A 16,978-nucleotide genomic window follows, 5' to 3' on the forward strand; every position below is an offset into this window, starting at 1 on the left:
GACAGCTCTTTGGTCTTGGTCATGGTTGAGTTTGGAGTCTGACTGTTTGAGGCTGTGGACAGGTGTCTTTTATACAGATAACCAGTTCAAACAGGTTCCATTAATACAGGTAACGAGTGGAGGACAGAAGAGCTTCTTAAAGAAGAAGTTACAGGTCTGTGAGAGCCAGATATCTTGCTTGTTTGTGGGTGACCAAATACTTATTTTCCACCATAATTTACAAATCAATTCTTTAAAAATCCTACAATGTGATTTCCTGGATTTTTTTTCTCATTTTGTCTCTCATAGTTGAAGTGTACCTCTGATGAAAATTACAGACCTCTCTCATCTTTCTAAGTGGGAGAACTTGCAAAATCAGTGGCTGACTAAATACTTTTGTGCCCTGCTGTATATATATAAAGGACAGAAAAGAAGGGAACCTACTGTATGAAAGAAGTTAATCTTACAGAATAAATACAGACAGTAGGTAGTTCCAAAATAACGAAAATATAAAGTATAAAAACAAGAAAAAGAACCTTCACCTCAGAGGTGGTATAGTCAAGACATTCTCAATGCAGTTTACTTATACGATGGCACAGTCCATCATGTGCAGGTTTTCCATGTAGTCCAGATAGGGTTGTTGTATCTTATAAAATGTTGTACTCCTGTTTCTCAGGCAGTAAGTTATTTTCTTTAGCGGAACACATTTACTGATTTCAGAGAGCCAGAGTCTGATAGGAATGTCAGCATTTGATTTACATGTTAAGGCCATACATTTTTTTGGCAATGATCAGCAAGATTTCTTTAAGCTTGATAGCATTGCTATCTTTGAAATTAATATTAGCAAAGTTACCAAGCAAACAAATCTCTGAATCCATTGGAAGAATTTCATCATGACTGCTAGAGATAGTATCACAGACTCTCTTCCAAAACCGCTGAAGTTTAGAGCACTGCCAGGTAGAGTGCAGGAATGTCCCTTCCTCTGAGCCACATCTGAAACAAAGGGACGATGTGTTGGGGTTGTATTTGTGTCGTTTCTGTGGGGTCATGTAGAGCTGGTAAAGAAAATTAAACTGTATTAATCTATATCTAGAATTGATCATAGATTTTTTTCCCCATCCTAAACTAGATTTGTCCCAGTCAGGTTTAGTTAGATGTGACATGAGAGCTTCATAAATCCTAGAAATGCTTTTAAAAGTTGGTCGGCCACTGTGAAATAACTGCTCTACAGCTGTCATATAGGGTCCACCTGCCCTTGTTGTTAACCTTAATGAAGTCACGTAGCTGAAGATAGCAGAAGAAATCATTATTTGTCATTAAGTGTTTAAAGCTGTTCGAAAGACATAAACATTCCGTCCTCATAGCAGTGCTCTAGGTGGGTTATGCCTTTCTTAGACCACACCTTAAAGTTAATACTCTGTAGGGTCACTGCTAGAAATCTATTTCTCCATGAGGGAGTTTTAGGGGAGAGACAAAGTAACTTCTTCACTGATAGTTTGCTCAAATGGGTTAAAGGTGACATATCATGCAAAATGGACTTTTTAATGGTTCTCTACCTGAAATATGTTTCCCTGGCATGTCTACAAACCCCCCGAGAATGAAAAGAATCCATTCTGCCCCTGTTCTGATTTCTCCACCTTTCTGTAAATGTGTGTGAAACCAGCCGTTTCAGACTTCCGTGTTTTTGTTACGTAACAACAATATCCGGTCTGTAACGGAGTCAGAGCTCGGAGCTTGTTCAGCCCATAGACTGTATAAAATAATACTGAATCCCTCCTCTGTTTTTCATTACCTGCACACATGTGTGCTAACAAGGAGCTTAGGAGGGAGGCATGCTAGTTGTAGGCTGTCTTAATAAACACAAAGGTCGGTTTTACTCCCCACGTCTGCAGATTTGAAGATCTAGTAGATGATTATTATTTGTCATGGATAAGTGCTAGAGCTAATTAGCATAGCCACATAGCTACATGTTCATAGCTGTAGCTGTAGCTGTGTACCAAGACACACGTCGACATACTGACAAATAAAACAACAAGAAACACTAAATCTGTGACCAATCGTTCAGAAAGGTCCTGCTGCCTTCCTGGCAAAGGTCGGTTTTACTCCCCACGTCTGCAGATTTGAAGATCTAGTGGATGATTTTTATTTATCATGGATACGTGCTAGCGCTAGTTAGCATAGCCACATAGCTACATGTTCGTAGCTGTGTACCAAGACACACGTCAACATACTGATAAATAAAACAACAAGAAACACTAAATCTGTGACCAATCCTTCAGAAAGGCCCTGCTGCAGGCGCCTCTCCATCAGGATCAGATTCTGGATCAGATTCAGAGGGTTGAAGTAACGTGATCTCTGAGCAGCTGTGTATATTCAGCCAACATGTAAACATTAGATCAACGTGCTGGACAGCCGAGACCACATCCACTTCCTGAGGGGGCGTGGTCAGAGAGAAAACAGACTGTTCTGAGGAGGACTGAAGAAGAGGGTTTTTCAGGCATGCCAAAATCTGATTTCAAAGTGTTTTTTTGAGCATAAACTTTAAAGACATGTTTTGGGGACCTCTTAGACCAATATATGTTGATGAAAAAAGCGTGATATGTCACCTTTAAAGTAAAGAGCCGTGAAAGGCCAAGTCTGTCGTCAGACTCAATGTGGCTGTTGTCTGTCCAAGTGTCAGCCAACTCTCCCCTTTGACATGACCGTTTGTAAACCACCCTCTGTGGATGGACCTTAATCTTCATGCGTTGTGTGTGTGTGTGTGTGTGTGTGTCTGTGTGTGGGTGAAATCCACCCTCACACTCTGTGTCAGTCTCTAACACTGGGTCCGTTGTGATCCTAAATGTTTTGAATGACATCACTTGTGTGAAGGACAGAGAGGAATAATGAGGACACTACAAAACACAGAGGCTGGAATAGTGTGTGTTTGTGTGTGTGTATGTGTCAGTACCAGAGTTTGACATGTTTGCATGCAGCACAGTGCACATAGGGCCTGATCTACAAAGATCCCAAATAACGAGCGCTAATTTGCGTGTGCAAATAATGATTTTGCACATGTTATTTCTGGGCGTGTTGCGGGTGATCTACTATGTGTGCGCAAATGATAACAAGTGCAAAAGTGATGCGGACCGCCCTTTAATGAGGATTTTGTGTGTGCTATCGGCTGTCACCATGGAGAGTTTGAGAGAGCAGAGTGGTCTTAAGCAACAAATGAAGTTTGAAGTCATGGAGTTGGAGATCTTTGTGGAGGAGGGAAATAAACACATGGGTGAACTCCAGCAAAGGTGAATGCTGTGAGAAAAAACAGAAGATCTGCCAATGAACTAAACGCATCTACTCTACTCCAAAACGCAATCAGTGTTTTGATGGAGTTTAGAGAGCGATTTGATGAGGCCTGTCCCTGCTTTCATTTTTTACTCTTCCCATCAACGTTGCACCTTCTGAGCGCTCATTCTCCAAGTTAAAACTAACTAAGAACCCCTTGATGAGCACGGTGGGACAGGAGAGACTGCGTGGACATGTCATGTTATCTATTGAGAATGACAGAGCAAAGAAAATGGACATACAGTGCATCGTGGACAAGTCTGCGGAGCTTAAGGCTTGAATTTGTGTTGTTTTATTTAATTATTTATTTGTGTTGTTCTCTTGGTTTGTTAGACTTCATGTCCGTTTGATTGACCTCAAATTGACATAACTGTGTTAAAAACTGTAGTAATGCTTGTAAGCCCCGCTGTTGAAGGCATGTTGTAAAGTTATGATGAGCGTTACAGTGACCGCAGCCATGTGTGCGTAACGCTGTGCCAGTTTGCACCTGCCTTTCAAACGTGCTAAATATAGATGCAAAACCACCGCCCGCTATCTGCTTCAGGTTTGATAAATCACATTGCGTGTGCTAAATGTTTACATTTGCATCTCCTCCTCCCAGTATTTTGCACGTTCTGATGATCTGCAGGTATTCTGCATATTCATGACGGTAAACACACTAAATGGATAGCGAGTGCTATTTTGCTCATTTGACAGACGCAATCCTCGGTGCTCCTGGTTAGTACATCAGCTTTGCGCGCGCTATCAAGTTTGCACATGTTTTTATACACGCAAACCTTTAGTAGATTGGGCCCTTAATGTTATGGTGAATGAACAGTTAATTCAATCAATCAATCAATCAATCAATCAATCAATCAATCAATCAATCAATCAACCTTTATTTGTATAGCGGCAAATCACAACAAACTTTATCTCAAGACTCTTTTTCAAACAGAGCAGGTCTAGACCACTCTATGTCAAATTATGAACAGAGACCCAACACCAAGACAGGATAAGACTCAGTCTGACCCCACCTTAATCCACCATGAGCATTGCACCTCACAGTATTTAGCTAGTTACAGCGGAGAGGACAAACTTCCTTTAACAGGCAGAAACCTCGAGCAGAACCAGACTCATGTTAGACAGACATCTGCCTCGACAAAGTTGGGTCTGGAAAGAGGGATAGAGGAGAATAAGAGAGAGAGGGAGCGGTGATAGTGATGAGACGAGTAGTAGTAGCTGTTGCTGTTGCAGTCCAGCACGTCCGTATCAGCTGGAGTCTGGAACGTCCACAGCAGGAGGACGTCTACGGCAGCTCAGAGGAACCTACGAGACAAGGGAGCTCAGGGACTCCAGAAAGGTCTATGGTTAGTAACTTTAATGGGACAGGGAGAGTTGAAGTAAGTGATGAGGGGGTTGGGGGGAAGGGGGTGAGATAGGATCCCAGAGCCTCATTACAGCCTGTTTCTGAGTGGATGTGTTGATTGATGAGTGGATGTAATCTCTTTTGTTCTCACCCTCTTTTATTTGACTTTAGTTTTATATGAATACAAAAAGCAGACATGTTTTCTGTTAGAAGTTGTTTTTGAAGAGGTCGCCACGTCATTTCCGCCCCGTAGAGCTTTGAAGCCTAAAGGCCACCACGACAGGCACTGACATGTTGTGCTGGTGCAGCCTGGGCATGCACAGAGGTGACTTGGCTGGTAGTCTCAGCGTGACATTTTTAAAATTTTTAAAAAGCAAATGTCATTTTCTTTTTCATTTTAATTGTGTACAAGAAAATGCTCTTGAAGATGCAAACTAAAATGCAAATTGGATGCTTGAATATTATTTAATTCAATTTATGAGTCAAATAATGCGCCCACATTTGGATAATTAAAAGGTTTTTTTTATGTTGATGTAATTTGGTTTTCAACTCGCTTTGTCATTTGGATTTTGGAAACAATAATAATAATAATTATACATTTTATTTCTGGATGCCTTTCAGGACACACAAGGTCACCTTACAAATGTAACAATAATAAAAACACAATATGAAAAGAACACAATGAATGGAGGGTGAAATGCAATAAAAGGTACATGTTAGGAGGTTACAGAGAATATGCTGCTCTGAAAAGGAGGCTTTGAGGTGGGATTTGAAATTTGGAAGAGAGTCTAAGTTACAGATGGTTAGTGGTAAGGAGTTCCAGAGATTAGGGGCTGAACGGCTGAAAGCTCGAGATCCCATAGTGCTTAGGCGAGCATGTAGTGAGGAGCATTGAGGAAGAGGATCTGAGAGTGCGGGTAGGTGTGTATGTTTGAAGAGGATAAGAGAGGTATAGAGGTTATGGAGAGCTTTGAATGTGAGCAGAAGGATCTTAAAGTCTTCGCAGTATTTGACAGACAGCCAGTGGAGCTGTTGTAGTACAGGGATGATGGGTTCGATGGAAGGGGTTCTGGCTATGATTTGGGCAACTGGATTCTGGACCAGTTGAACTTTATGGAGAAGTTTGTGGGGAAGACCGAAGAGGAGGGAGTTACAATAGTGAATACGGGAAGAGACCAGGTGACTATTTGCTTTCATATTAAAGGTGACATATCACGCTTTTTTCATCAATATATATTGGTCTAAGAGGTCCCCAAAACATGTCTTTAAAGTTTATGCTCAAAAAAACACTTTGAAATCAGATTTTGGTCTGCCTGAAAAGTCCTTTTCTTCATTCCTCATCAGAACAGTCTGTTTTCTCTCTGACCACGCCCCCTCCGGAAGTGGATGTGCCTCGGCTGTCCAGCACGTTGATCTAATGTTTACATGTTGGCTGAATATACACGGCTGCTCAGAGATCACGTTACTTCAACCCTCTGAATCTGATCCTGACGGAAAGGCGCCTGTAGCAGGACCTTTCTGAAGGATTGGTCACAGATTTAGTGTTTCTTGTTGTTTTATTTATCAGTATGTAGACGTGTGTCTTGGTACACAGCTACGAACATGTAGCTATGTGGCTATGCTAACTAGCGCTAGCACTTATCCATGATAAATAAAAATCATCCACTAGATCTTCAAATCTGCAGACGTGGGGAGTAAAACCGACCTTTGCCAGTAAGGCAGCAGGACCTTTTCTGAAGGATTGGTCACAGATTTAGTGTTTCTTGTTCTTTTATTTGTCAGTATGTCGACGTGTATCTTGGTACACAGCTACAGCTACAGCTATGAACATGTAGCTATGTGGCTATGCCAATTAGTGCTAGCACTTATCCATGATAAATAAAAATCATCCACTAGATCTTCAAATCTGCAGACGTGGGGAGTAAAACCGACCTCTGCCAGAAAGGCAGCGGGACCTTTTCTGAAGGATTGGTCACATATTCTGTTCTTCTAGTTGTTTTATTTGTCAGTATGTCGACGTGTGTCTTGGTACACAGCTACAGCTACGACATGTAGCTATGTAGCTATGCTAACTAGCGCTAGCACTTATCCATGATAAATAAAAATCATCCACTAGATCTGCAAATCTGCAGACGTGGGGAGTAAAAGCGACCTTTGTGTTTATTAAGACAGCCTACAACTAGCATGCCTCCCTCCTAAGCTCCTTGTTAGCACACATGTGTGCAGGGAATGAAAAACAGAGGAGGGATTCAGTATTATTTTATACAGTCTATGGGCTGTATATCCGGTTACAGACCGGATATTGTTGTGACGTAACAAAAACACTGAAGTCTGAAACGGCTGGTTTCACACACATTTACAGAAAGGTGGAGAAATCAAAACAGGGGCAGAATGGATTTTTTTCATTCTCGGGGGGTTTGTAGACATGCCAGGGAAACATATTTCAGGTAAAGAACCATTAAAAAGTTAATTTTGCATGATATGTCACCTTTAAACTGTGGGGCATTTATCACCGATGATCAGCTGAGGGTCAAACTTCCCCTCTAAACGCTGTGAGCATGAGTGTGACAACGTGGACTCAGTGGTGCCATTTGTCACTTATATAAGTAATTTTACCTCATAAATACAACTTTTGTTTGTTTAGTTAAATTATATGTTAACCATTAACATCTCTAAATGACACAATACACAATAATATCCCAGGTCTGTTTGTGTTTTGTGTAAAATTTAGTTGATAATTCCACCATATCTAAATACAGGTTAACAGAGTAATGACAGACTAACGTGGGTGATATTTAGATTACTTTTAGTTCTTTGTCTTCCAGCAAACTCACCTGCGGCAGGAAATCAGAATCAAAGGGAGATTTTCCTGCATTTCCACGCCTTTAACCTCTATTTGACGTGACGTAGGTGGTTATAGTCGTTACTCTGTCGGAGGGGGAGGCTGCCAACAGTATTAAAGTACAGTTCTCTAATGTGCGCTCTGTAGCGAGAAATAGCACATGTTGGGATGCGTTTAAGTGCCGTGGGAAATTGGACTATCTAGTGAAGAGGTTGTCTTTGTGTGTGTTTTATCCAAGCGGCAACCTCCAGTCTCAAAATATGAAGCCCATGCGGAAGTGTTATAAACTGCAGTTCCTCGAGCATCCACTTGAGGCTGGCTGCAGAAACACCAGAAACCACATACACACCCATTCAAAAAAGACGATCTTTACAGCAAAAATAAACATGTTTACAGCCTGGTTCAAAAAACGGCATGGCTCTACGTAGCTAGTTCCTTATCAGCACACACTGTACGGGGGGTGAATTGGTTTCTAATGTGACGGTTCAGAAGAATCAAGGTTACAAGTTTTGCCCAAATAAGGACATGACTGACTTGATTGACAGGCGGGAACACATAGCTGTTGGCTAGGAGGCTCAAACCCGACCTCTTTACCTCACACTAAGTTAGGTTGAGTTTAGCATTTTCAATATGGCTGCCGCCGACGATTGGCTTCAAAACAGCGCTCAGGAACAGATGATTGATGTCACGGATACTACGTTCCTTAATTTACAGTCTATGATTTTATCCTGCTTGTATGTGTGGGGTGCTCAACCCTGTAAGAGAGGATAGTTGTGACCAGGTATTGGAGATGGGAACGCATGCCTCTATAAATTGAGTTGGCTGTGAGAACCCAAGGGGGAAACGGTCAGTCAAGGACACCAGGATCTATTCTGTTATGAGTTTAGTTATCCTCAGTTCTTTTTGTTAATAGTTCTTTTTGTTCATTTCGTTTACTCTTCTTGTTGTATCTGCTTCCTGGTTGCACTTGTAAATAAATCTCCACTGACAGAACCTTCATTGATGTTCACCATCAACCCTCGGTCTAAACTATCCTCCAGCGAGAGCTTGTGGATCGCATGTTCTTTGTAACCAGGCTTATTTGCACAGAAAGGGGTCGACCTCCGGACAAACAAATGTATGAGGTATCATTGAAATGTATGCAAACGGCACAGGGATGGAGATGCTGTTTACACTGCTGCGTAGTTCTGGGAATATTTTAACCCTTTGCATGTACTTTGAGTTAGAAAGTGTCTCGGTGTCTCATCTGGACCGGTTTAGTGGATTCAGAAGCTGCACAGTGGTTTCGTGAATCCGGTCTCTCAAAGGTCTGAGACGTTTTATACTGACTGCGTTATTCTGAAGTCTTCACTGTGAAGCTACGTGGTGACAGTACCCTGTTGTTTGAGCAGTAAAGTGTAAAGATCAGATGTATTTAAAGTGATTCTCTCTCCTGGATGCTGCATCACACTGATGATTCATAGTGTGTGTGTGGGCACAGTGAAACATGCATGAGCAGATCTGAAGCATGCTCTCTTTTAGAAAGATCACTCTCCCTGTGAGAGCGCTCTGTTTCAGGATCTTTGATGTGAAGGGTTTATATCTTGTTAGAGAACATCAGATCAGGCATATTATTTTCTTCTTTAATGTTTAACGGCTCATTACGGCTCTCAGTCACACGTTCGTAACCTTCTGTATTTTGGTGTCTAACATTTGACAAACATGCTCTCCTGCCCAAATGTTGATGAGGCATTGATCTCCTCGCTGCTCCAGGTGGACCCACCTCTCATTTTGTTGGAAGTTTAACTGGCTGATATTAAGGTGCATTTCGACCAAGAGTTCCGGGGTCTTTTAGCCCCCAGAACTACTTTACCCTGAACTAAAAGGTTCCTGTGCCCCCATTGTGGTCTGCGTTTCGACCGCGGGCTGAAGTCCCGGGTAGATTGTGTAAATCAGGCCAGTGACGTATGGAGAAAAAAAAAAGTAAATGCACTACACCACCAGACCAGTAGAGGGCAGTAAAACAAAGAGGAATGCCATTCATCGCAGATGACACCATAGAAGCAGACGGACAGGCAGGTATCATTATGAGCAACACAACAGTTAGCCTGTTAGCATGAAGAGACTCAGCTGGTCTGTTTTAGATGGTGCTATATTTCATCACAGATGGATTCACTGAATCAACACGTGAGAGGAGATAAGCGCGAGTAGCAAAGACGTTTCAACACGGCTTTAAAATCCTTTTGAACTCAAAAAGCCGTGGCAGAGATCGGCCGGTGTTTTGGTTCAAACAGCGACCCTGTTAACTGGAGACTTTCAGCCGGATGTATCCCTCATAAACGTCTTTAGACGATCATTAAATATCTGATGAGGATATTTTGAAATCTTAATAAAAACTAAACTAGTTTGCATTCCCAGGAACTCCCTCTGTGTTTCAACAGCTGTGTAAACTCCACAAACACTGACACGTTCAGCTGAAGGTCTCCAGTTTACAGGGTCACTTTTAAAACCGGAACACCGGGAGAGACGCATTCACGGTGGGCTGAGAGAAGACTACTGTTACAAGCTGCTAAATCAAGAGAATCACAGCTTCTTCTTTTGAAAAGTACACACACATACAAAAAAGATAGAACAAATAAAAACTAATGAAAGAAAGAGAAATCAAGTGAATCACAGATGTGTGTGATGTTATTGTGGACGGAGGGAGGAATAAAAACACTGAGGTTAATCTACCAATCAGACACGTTCAGCATTGCCGCCCCCTGAAAGTCCCGGGACCTTTGAAAAGTACTACCCTCCTAGAAGGGGCTTTTTAGGGGGGAGATTATCTACCCCTGAACTAAATTTAGACCCTGGGTCCACCGGTTGAAATGCACATAGTTCTGGGGTAAAGTCCCTGCGGTTAAAAGCGCCTTTAGTTAGCGTCATGGAGCTTCATGGAATGCAAAGTGCGACCAGTACTCTTAACGTTCACCTCTGTGGTGGGAAAAGGAGGCTGTGACGTGATGGCGTAAGAACAGACTTGTGATGGCTCGGTTCACTTTGTAACACTGCAGTGTGAACACAGAACGACAACGCATCATTTTATCATCTAAATCAGAACAAAGCAAACAAGCTGCAGGTGTGAACGCATCCTCAGAGTTCAATGAGAAGGATTCAGTCTCTGACAGGAGAAGGGGCCTCAGCTTGCTGTGTCATTGCTTCATGTGATGATTGTCTGACTCTGTGACGGCCTGCTGTGATGCCCAAGATAGATTCATCTTCAGCTCCTCCTGGCCCTGGGTTAAATCAGGGTCAGAAAAGAAAAGAACGTGCAGGCTGGTTTTAAAACACTGCAGATTGAAAGAGGAGAAGAAGTTGAAGCATTAGATGAGTTTTTGTTGAGCAGTGATGCAGAAAGTTTGACCTCCAACATGTAAATGTGGAAGTGAAGGGAGGCTGCAGCTCTCACAGAGCTCTCTGCTGTTTTATTATTCAAATCAGACGTTTGCTTTGGTTCCTCTGAGGCATGGAAATCAATACAGGGTTTAAACCAGAGACTCACACTCCTCTGAAGGCTGCTGAGTGTGTGTCATAAGAGGCTTACACTGTTTATTAACTGACATCTACACCAAAGGGTTCTGCTTCAGGACTCTGTTACTGTGGAGCTGCAGTTTGATACATGTTTCACCACATTTACATTTATGTTTTCAAGGTATGATGTGTCGTCATCTGTGTGTGTGTGTGTGTGTGTGTGTGTGAGTGTGTTTGTGTGTTTGTGTGTGTCAGTGTTCTCCTGTGTCTAAAAGGCCTGTTTGTCTGCCCTGACCTTCACAGACAGAAACACACACACACACCAGCTGTTTATGGACGGGTGTGTGTGTATGTGTGTCACACAAAGACATCATGGTTCTCATATAACCAGAGAGCACTGTGCCGACATAATCATAACACCCACACACACACACACACACACACACACACACACACACACACACACACACCCACACAGTGCCCTCATGTGGCCTCATGCCATGGGTAACTGAAGAGTCATCCAGTCGTCAGAGGAGCACTAACAAGTTGAACTCAGGGCCCTGGAGGATGAAAGTGGAACTTTTAAGAGTTGTGACTAGAGCTGGGCGATATTGAATATGATGTCATCACAATAAAATATATCATATCAGTCGATTTTCGATAATGATCACGGTAAATATCAAATCATTATTTCAAGTAAATGTAATGTCAGATTGTTGCTCCTGAGTGAAAGTTGAAGAAAGCAGACAGTTTGTTAGTTTGTATCTGGATTTCGTTTTCTGATGAACTTCTTGAATCCATCATTTCTGACGGTGCTAACAGGAAGCAGGTCTTTAATGGAAGATGAGATTTTTGTGAAGTTTTAGTTTATAGATTCTTATTTTTCTCAGGTTCAGGTTATTTCCATAATTTGATTTAAATTTACAACAAAGAAATATCAAACTGTATTCTGCGTATCAGTTTATAGAGTATTGTTTAGAGTTGTGCTCTCCCCTTTGAGATTACTAAGGGTTACAGGCAGAGTGATGTTGTTTCCCACAGTGCAGTGAATGCACGACTCTGCTTTGAGCTGCATCCGTGAATCCGTAATTTTGAACCTGTGGCTTGTCTTGAGGTGTTTTGGAACTGATTGCCTCACAGATCTTGGCAACAAAGAATAATTGGACTCACATTATTCAGGGCAAGTGGATGAAAATGCATCTAGGACCATAGGCTCTGCACATGGGGCGCGGGCCTAGACCACAAGGCCTGTGGCACCCCAAAGAGCTAATGGCCCTGTCACATCTTGACGATTTAAGCAGCGTATACCCGCGTATAAAAAAATTGGCGAGTAGGCTGGCGTACGTTGCATAAGTTATAGGTACGTTTTGTATAAGTAAAGAGCACGCTGAAGCACGCTGAGATACATCGTGGTACGGCGAGTATGCAGCATATGGATCCTACGTCCAACATTCACCTGCCATAAGTTGTAGGTGCATTCTGTGATGGTTAAGACATGTAGAGCTGTGTGTCTGTGTGTGTGTGAGTGTGAGAAGCCTTGGAGCCCTCACTCAGTGTCAAACAGCAGAGCCTCTGAAACAGAAGCTGAAGCCAGCATGTCAGAGTCTGCTGGTGTTTGATGATAAAGCTGCTGCTGTTGAATTCAATGAAGTTCAAAATGTGACGTTTTTGAAAGCACTGCAGTCAATAAGTGTAACTTGTTGTAAAGATCAGAGGCTGTGTTCCTGCTGGTTTCACTCCTCTGACACTCTCCACGGCTCATCATGTTCTTACAAAGAGAGACTGCAGAGTTTTTAATCAATCAATCAATCAATCAATCAATCAATCTTTATTTGTATAGCGCCAAATCACAACAAACGTTATCTCAAGACGCTTTTACAAACATAGGAGGTCTAGACCACACTATGTCAAATTATGAACAGAGACCCAACACCAAGACAGGGTAAGACTCAGTCTGACCCCACCTTAATCCATCATGAGCATTGCACCTCACAGTATTTAGCTAGTTACAGTAGAGAGGAAAAACTTCCTTTTAACAGGCAGAAACCTCGAGCAGAACCAGACTCATGTTAGACAGCCATCATGCCTCGACTGAGTTGGGTCTGGAAAGACAGATAGAGGGGAGTAAGAGAGAGAGGTGATAGTGATGAGACGAGTCGTAGAAGCTGTTGCCGCTGGAGTCCAGCACGTCCGTATCAGCTGGAGTCCAGATCGTCCGCAGCAGGAGGACGTCTACGGCAGCTCAGAGGAATCTACGAGACAAGGGAGCTCAGGGACTCCAGAAAGGTCTATGGTTAGTAACTTTAATGGGACAGGCAGAGTTAAAGTAAGTGATGAAGGGGTTGGGGGGAAGAAGGTGAGCTAGGATCCCAGTGTGTCAGTGTGCCAGTTCCCCCGGCAGTCTAGGCCTATAGCAGCATGACAAAAGCTGGTCCAAGCCTGATCCAGCTTAACTATAAGCTTTATCAAAAAGGAAAGTTTTAAGTCTACTCTTAAAAGTGGAGAGGGTGTCTGCCTCCCGGACCCTGACTGGTAGATGATTCCAAAGGAGAGGGGCCTGATAATTAATAACACACACCTTTTTGAATCACCAATGAAGAGCATCTCATTTCAACACGTATACATCCTCATTAACGAGCAGCAGCCTTTTTATACACTTCATCTGTGTTATTACACTGCTGCACACTTTAAACAAGTTGACTGTAGTTGGACATAAGTAGCTGAATAATATTCTCCTGCCAATTCATATCAGCCTCCTTGTGGGGCAAATTCATTTCATTTCATTTTTAATTTGATGCTCAGACCATGATCACATGATATGGAGCCACAGAACATAAATTACAAATAACAAAACAATATAATGATGGCACACGGCATGTTTGAAGTACAACAGATCTTACTTAAACAATGGAAGGACATTCTTCAGAAAAGCTCCTAATTTACAGATAAGTTTTGGCTTATCTGATTTCAAAAGCAAAATTAATTTAAACACAGAGGGACGTTGAAAATAATACCTGGGTATGAACCTCTCTCTATTATTCAGAATGCTTGTGTTCCTGCATTCAAACAAAATATGGTACTCGTCCCCTACACTATCATCATTACAGAGATGACAAATCCTCAGTTTTCTATCCAGGCCTTTATACCTTCCCGTGACCTTAGGAATCCTGGTGTTATTCATTCTAAAATTACAAATAGCCTGTCTATACTTCTGCTTTTCAAATAACAAATGTTTTTCTAGTTTTACATCTGGTTTAAATTGTACATATAAATCACATGATGTCATTCTATCCAGTTCCCCTTGCCACTTTTGCAAAAACTGATCTTTAAGCCTCTGTTCAACAGTTCGTCTAAGCCAGTTAATGTTGTTACACTGCTGTGTGATCCAGAGGTAAGACAGGCCACAGTCATCCAGTATCTGCTTAACCTTTAAAACCCATGGTGATGCATAGGCACCTGTGTTGTGCAGGTTAAGCAGATAATTATACATAATACGGTTTAACTTACTTTCTTTACCTGTGATCAACCTCCCCCAGTAGCCAATCATTCTTTTGTTAACTGCAATACAGAGTGGGTATCTTCCCAGCTCGCCATACACCATGTTATTGCAGGTTGTCATTTTAACTTTTAAGGTATACTTCAAAAATTTAAGGTGTAACTTTTCCAGTAGATCTATATTTTCAAACCCCCACACTTCACATGCATACAACATAACCGGCATAACAAGCTTGTCAAATAAATCTAATGTGGCGTCTACAGGCAGGTCAAACTTTCTGCATTTGCTAAACATAGAAAGCATTGCTCGGGAAGCTTGCTTATGCAGCTCCTTAACAGTGCTTTTAAATGCACCGTTGTAATTCATGATGACACCAAGGTATTTAAAGTCATGTACAATCTCTAACATTTCTCCATCGCATTCAAACTTAAATTTGCTAACATCCGCACATCACACATTAGTGAACATTTACATTAGAGGCAATGTTAGACAAGGTGAACTTCTGCAGGAATATTGATGTTGACATTTCTGTCCTCATTCAGCTCTCCTTGTCAGAGCTGTGACTTTGACTTTAAACATAAATGAGGCGAATATGACAGCTATGTTCTGGTGCAACTCATTTCTTTAAATTCTGACTAACCACCAAGTCTGAAGGATGGAGAACTGTCAACTCTGATGATCCTATACGACAGGTTGACCACAGAATTTGTAAAACAGGAGTCAGCATCAAACATTGATCTTTGTTTGCAGGCAAGGAGATACCTGAGGCTAGGGGATTTGCTTGAACCTGCTGTAGCAGTCCACCAGGGAGACCGCAGCCATATGAGCTGTGGTTTTAACTTGTGCAGATTTATCATCTCTTTGAATATTCATGGGGATGAATCATATAGAGTTCTAAACTTCTGAAAGGGGGTCAGACAGGTCAGTTACATTTCCAGGTGGTGGTTTAGAGGTGCACCTATCAGTCTGCACAGTGTTTGTCTTTGGAGGTGGTCTCTGTGTCAGCTTGGACCATCACAGTCATAAAACCTTGCTGTCTTGGCACAGTGATGTTGTCCCCCTCCTCTCCTCTCCTGCAGCCTGAATGTGATTTATTAATGCTCACTTCAGGGCTTCTGCTGCGTGTCCAGCTGAGAGTCTACCTTCTTAATAGAATTCTTAACTACTGACAGTTTGCTTCTGCATAACCAGAGCTGCTGGGGATAACTCCAGAGAAAGCAAAGTGAGGATAACAAGCTGAGGGCGGAGCCTGTTTGTACTTTGTGGTATTGATCAGTTTGAAATAGTGAGCTGGTGATCAGCAGGAGAGACGGACTGTGGGAATGTTTGGCAGCAGATTCTGCATGTTAAGCACACAGGGCATCCGTCACACTCTGAGGTAATGGATCAATGTGTGATAGCAGGCGATCTATTCCAGAGAGAGATCCAAGAGCAAGGAGCTGACGAGCAGAGTTTCACAGTGAAGAGCTCTCACCAGGGTTCACCTTGTTGCAGTGCTGGGCGATAATTCCATAACGATAACTATGCAATATCATTTTTCTCAATACAAATATGACAAATGTTTGAATGAAAATTTGATGAAAATAAACATGTAATTACACCCCCCAACCACTGGAAAGGGGGTTGCTAATGAGCCTTAAACAGTAGCTGCCACCCAACATTAGACAGAAGAAGAAGACAGCATTGAACAGCCAGTCATGTCGCAGGGTGAGAGGTGGGCGGGGCTTAAAGGTGTTCGGAGCAGAATGTAAACACAGCTGAAAGGAGCGACAGCAGCACTGAAGAAAACTGAAAACCTAGCAGCTCAAAGCAGAGTCGTTAGTCTGACACTGAGTCGACTCTGAGTTAACTATTAACTTCATACACTTCATTAAATCTACTTTCAGGATGTGGGTAAAGGAAGAGCACAGAGAACTTCTGCTGTGAACACCTTTAATGTCCACCACGACCGTAGGACTTCTGAACACTGAATAACCGTGATGCATTCACTGCACTGTGGGAAACAACATCACTCTGCCTGTAACCCTTAGTAATCTTAAAGGGGAGAACACAACTCAAAACAATACTCTATAAACTGATACACAGAATACAATTTGATATATCTTTGTTGTAAATTTAAATCAAATTATGGAGATGACCTCAATCTGAGAAAAATAAGAATCTATAAACTAAAACTTCACAAAAATCTCATCTTCCATTAAAGACCTGCTTCCTGTTAGCACCGTCAGAAATGATGGATTCAAGAAGTTCATCAGAAACTAAATCCAGATACAAACTTACAAACTGTCTTCAACTTTCACTCAGGAGCAAAAATCTGACTTCACATTTAAATGAAAGAATGATTTGATATTTATTGTGATAATCATCAATATCGACTGATATGAAATATTTGAGCGTAATAACATCATTTTCAATATTGCTCAGCTCTACCTTCTAGCAGGATAGCAGCACCGGCACTGCTTTGGATCTGGCAGCTTTCACTGAAGAAGCAGTAAAGTAA

General features: G+C 42.0%; 1 protein-coding gene across 2 annotated transcripts in view; it reads left to right on the plus strand.

Moving 5' to 3' along the window:
• abca2 (ATP-binding cassette, sub-family A (ABC1), member 2) overlaps positions 1-16,978 on the plus strand; it is a 159,061-nt gene that overhangs the window by 35,297 nt on the left and 106,786 nt on the right. The gene's annotated exons all lie outside the window — the stretch shown is intronic.

The sequence above is a fragment of the Notolabrus celidotus genome, chromosome 9 (genome assembly GCF_009762535.1).
Source record: "Notolabrus celidotus isolate fNotCel1 chromosome 9, fNotCel1.pri, whole genome shotgun sequence".
Lineage (NCBI taxonomy): Eukaryota > Metazoa > Chordata > Actinopteri > Labriformes > Labridae > Notolabrus > Notolabrus celidotus.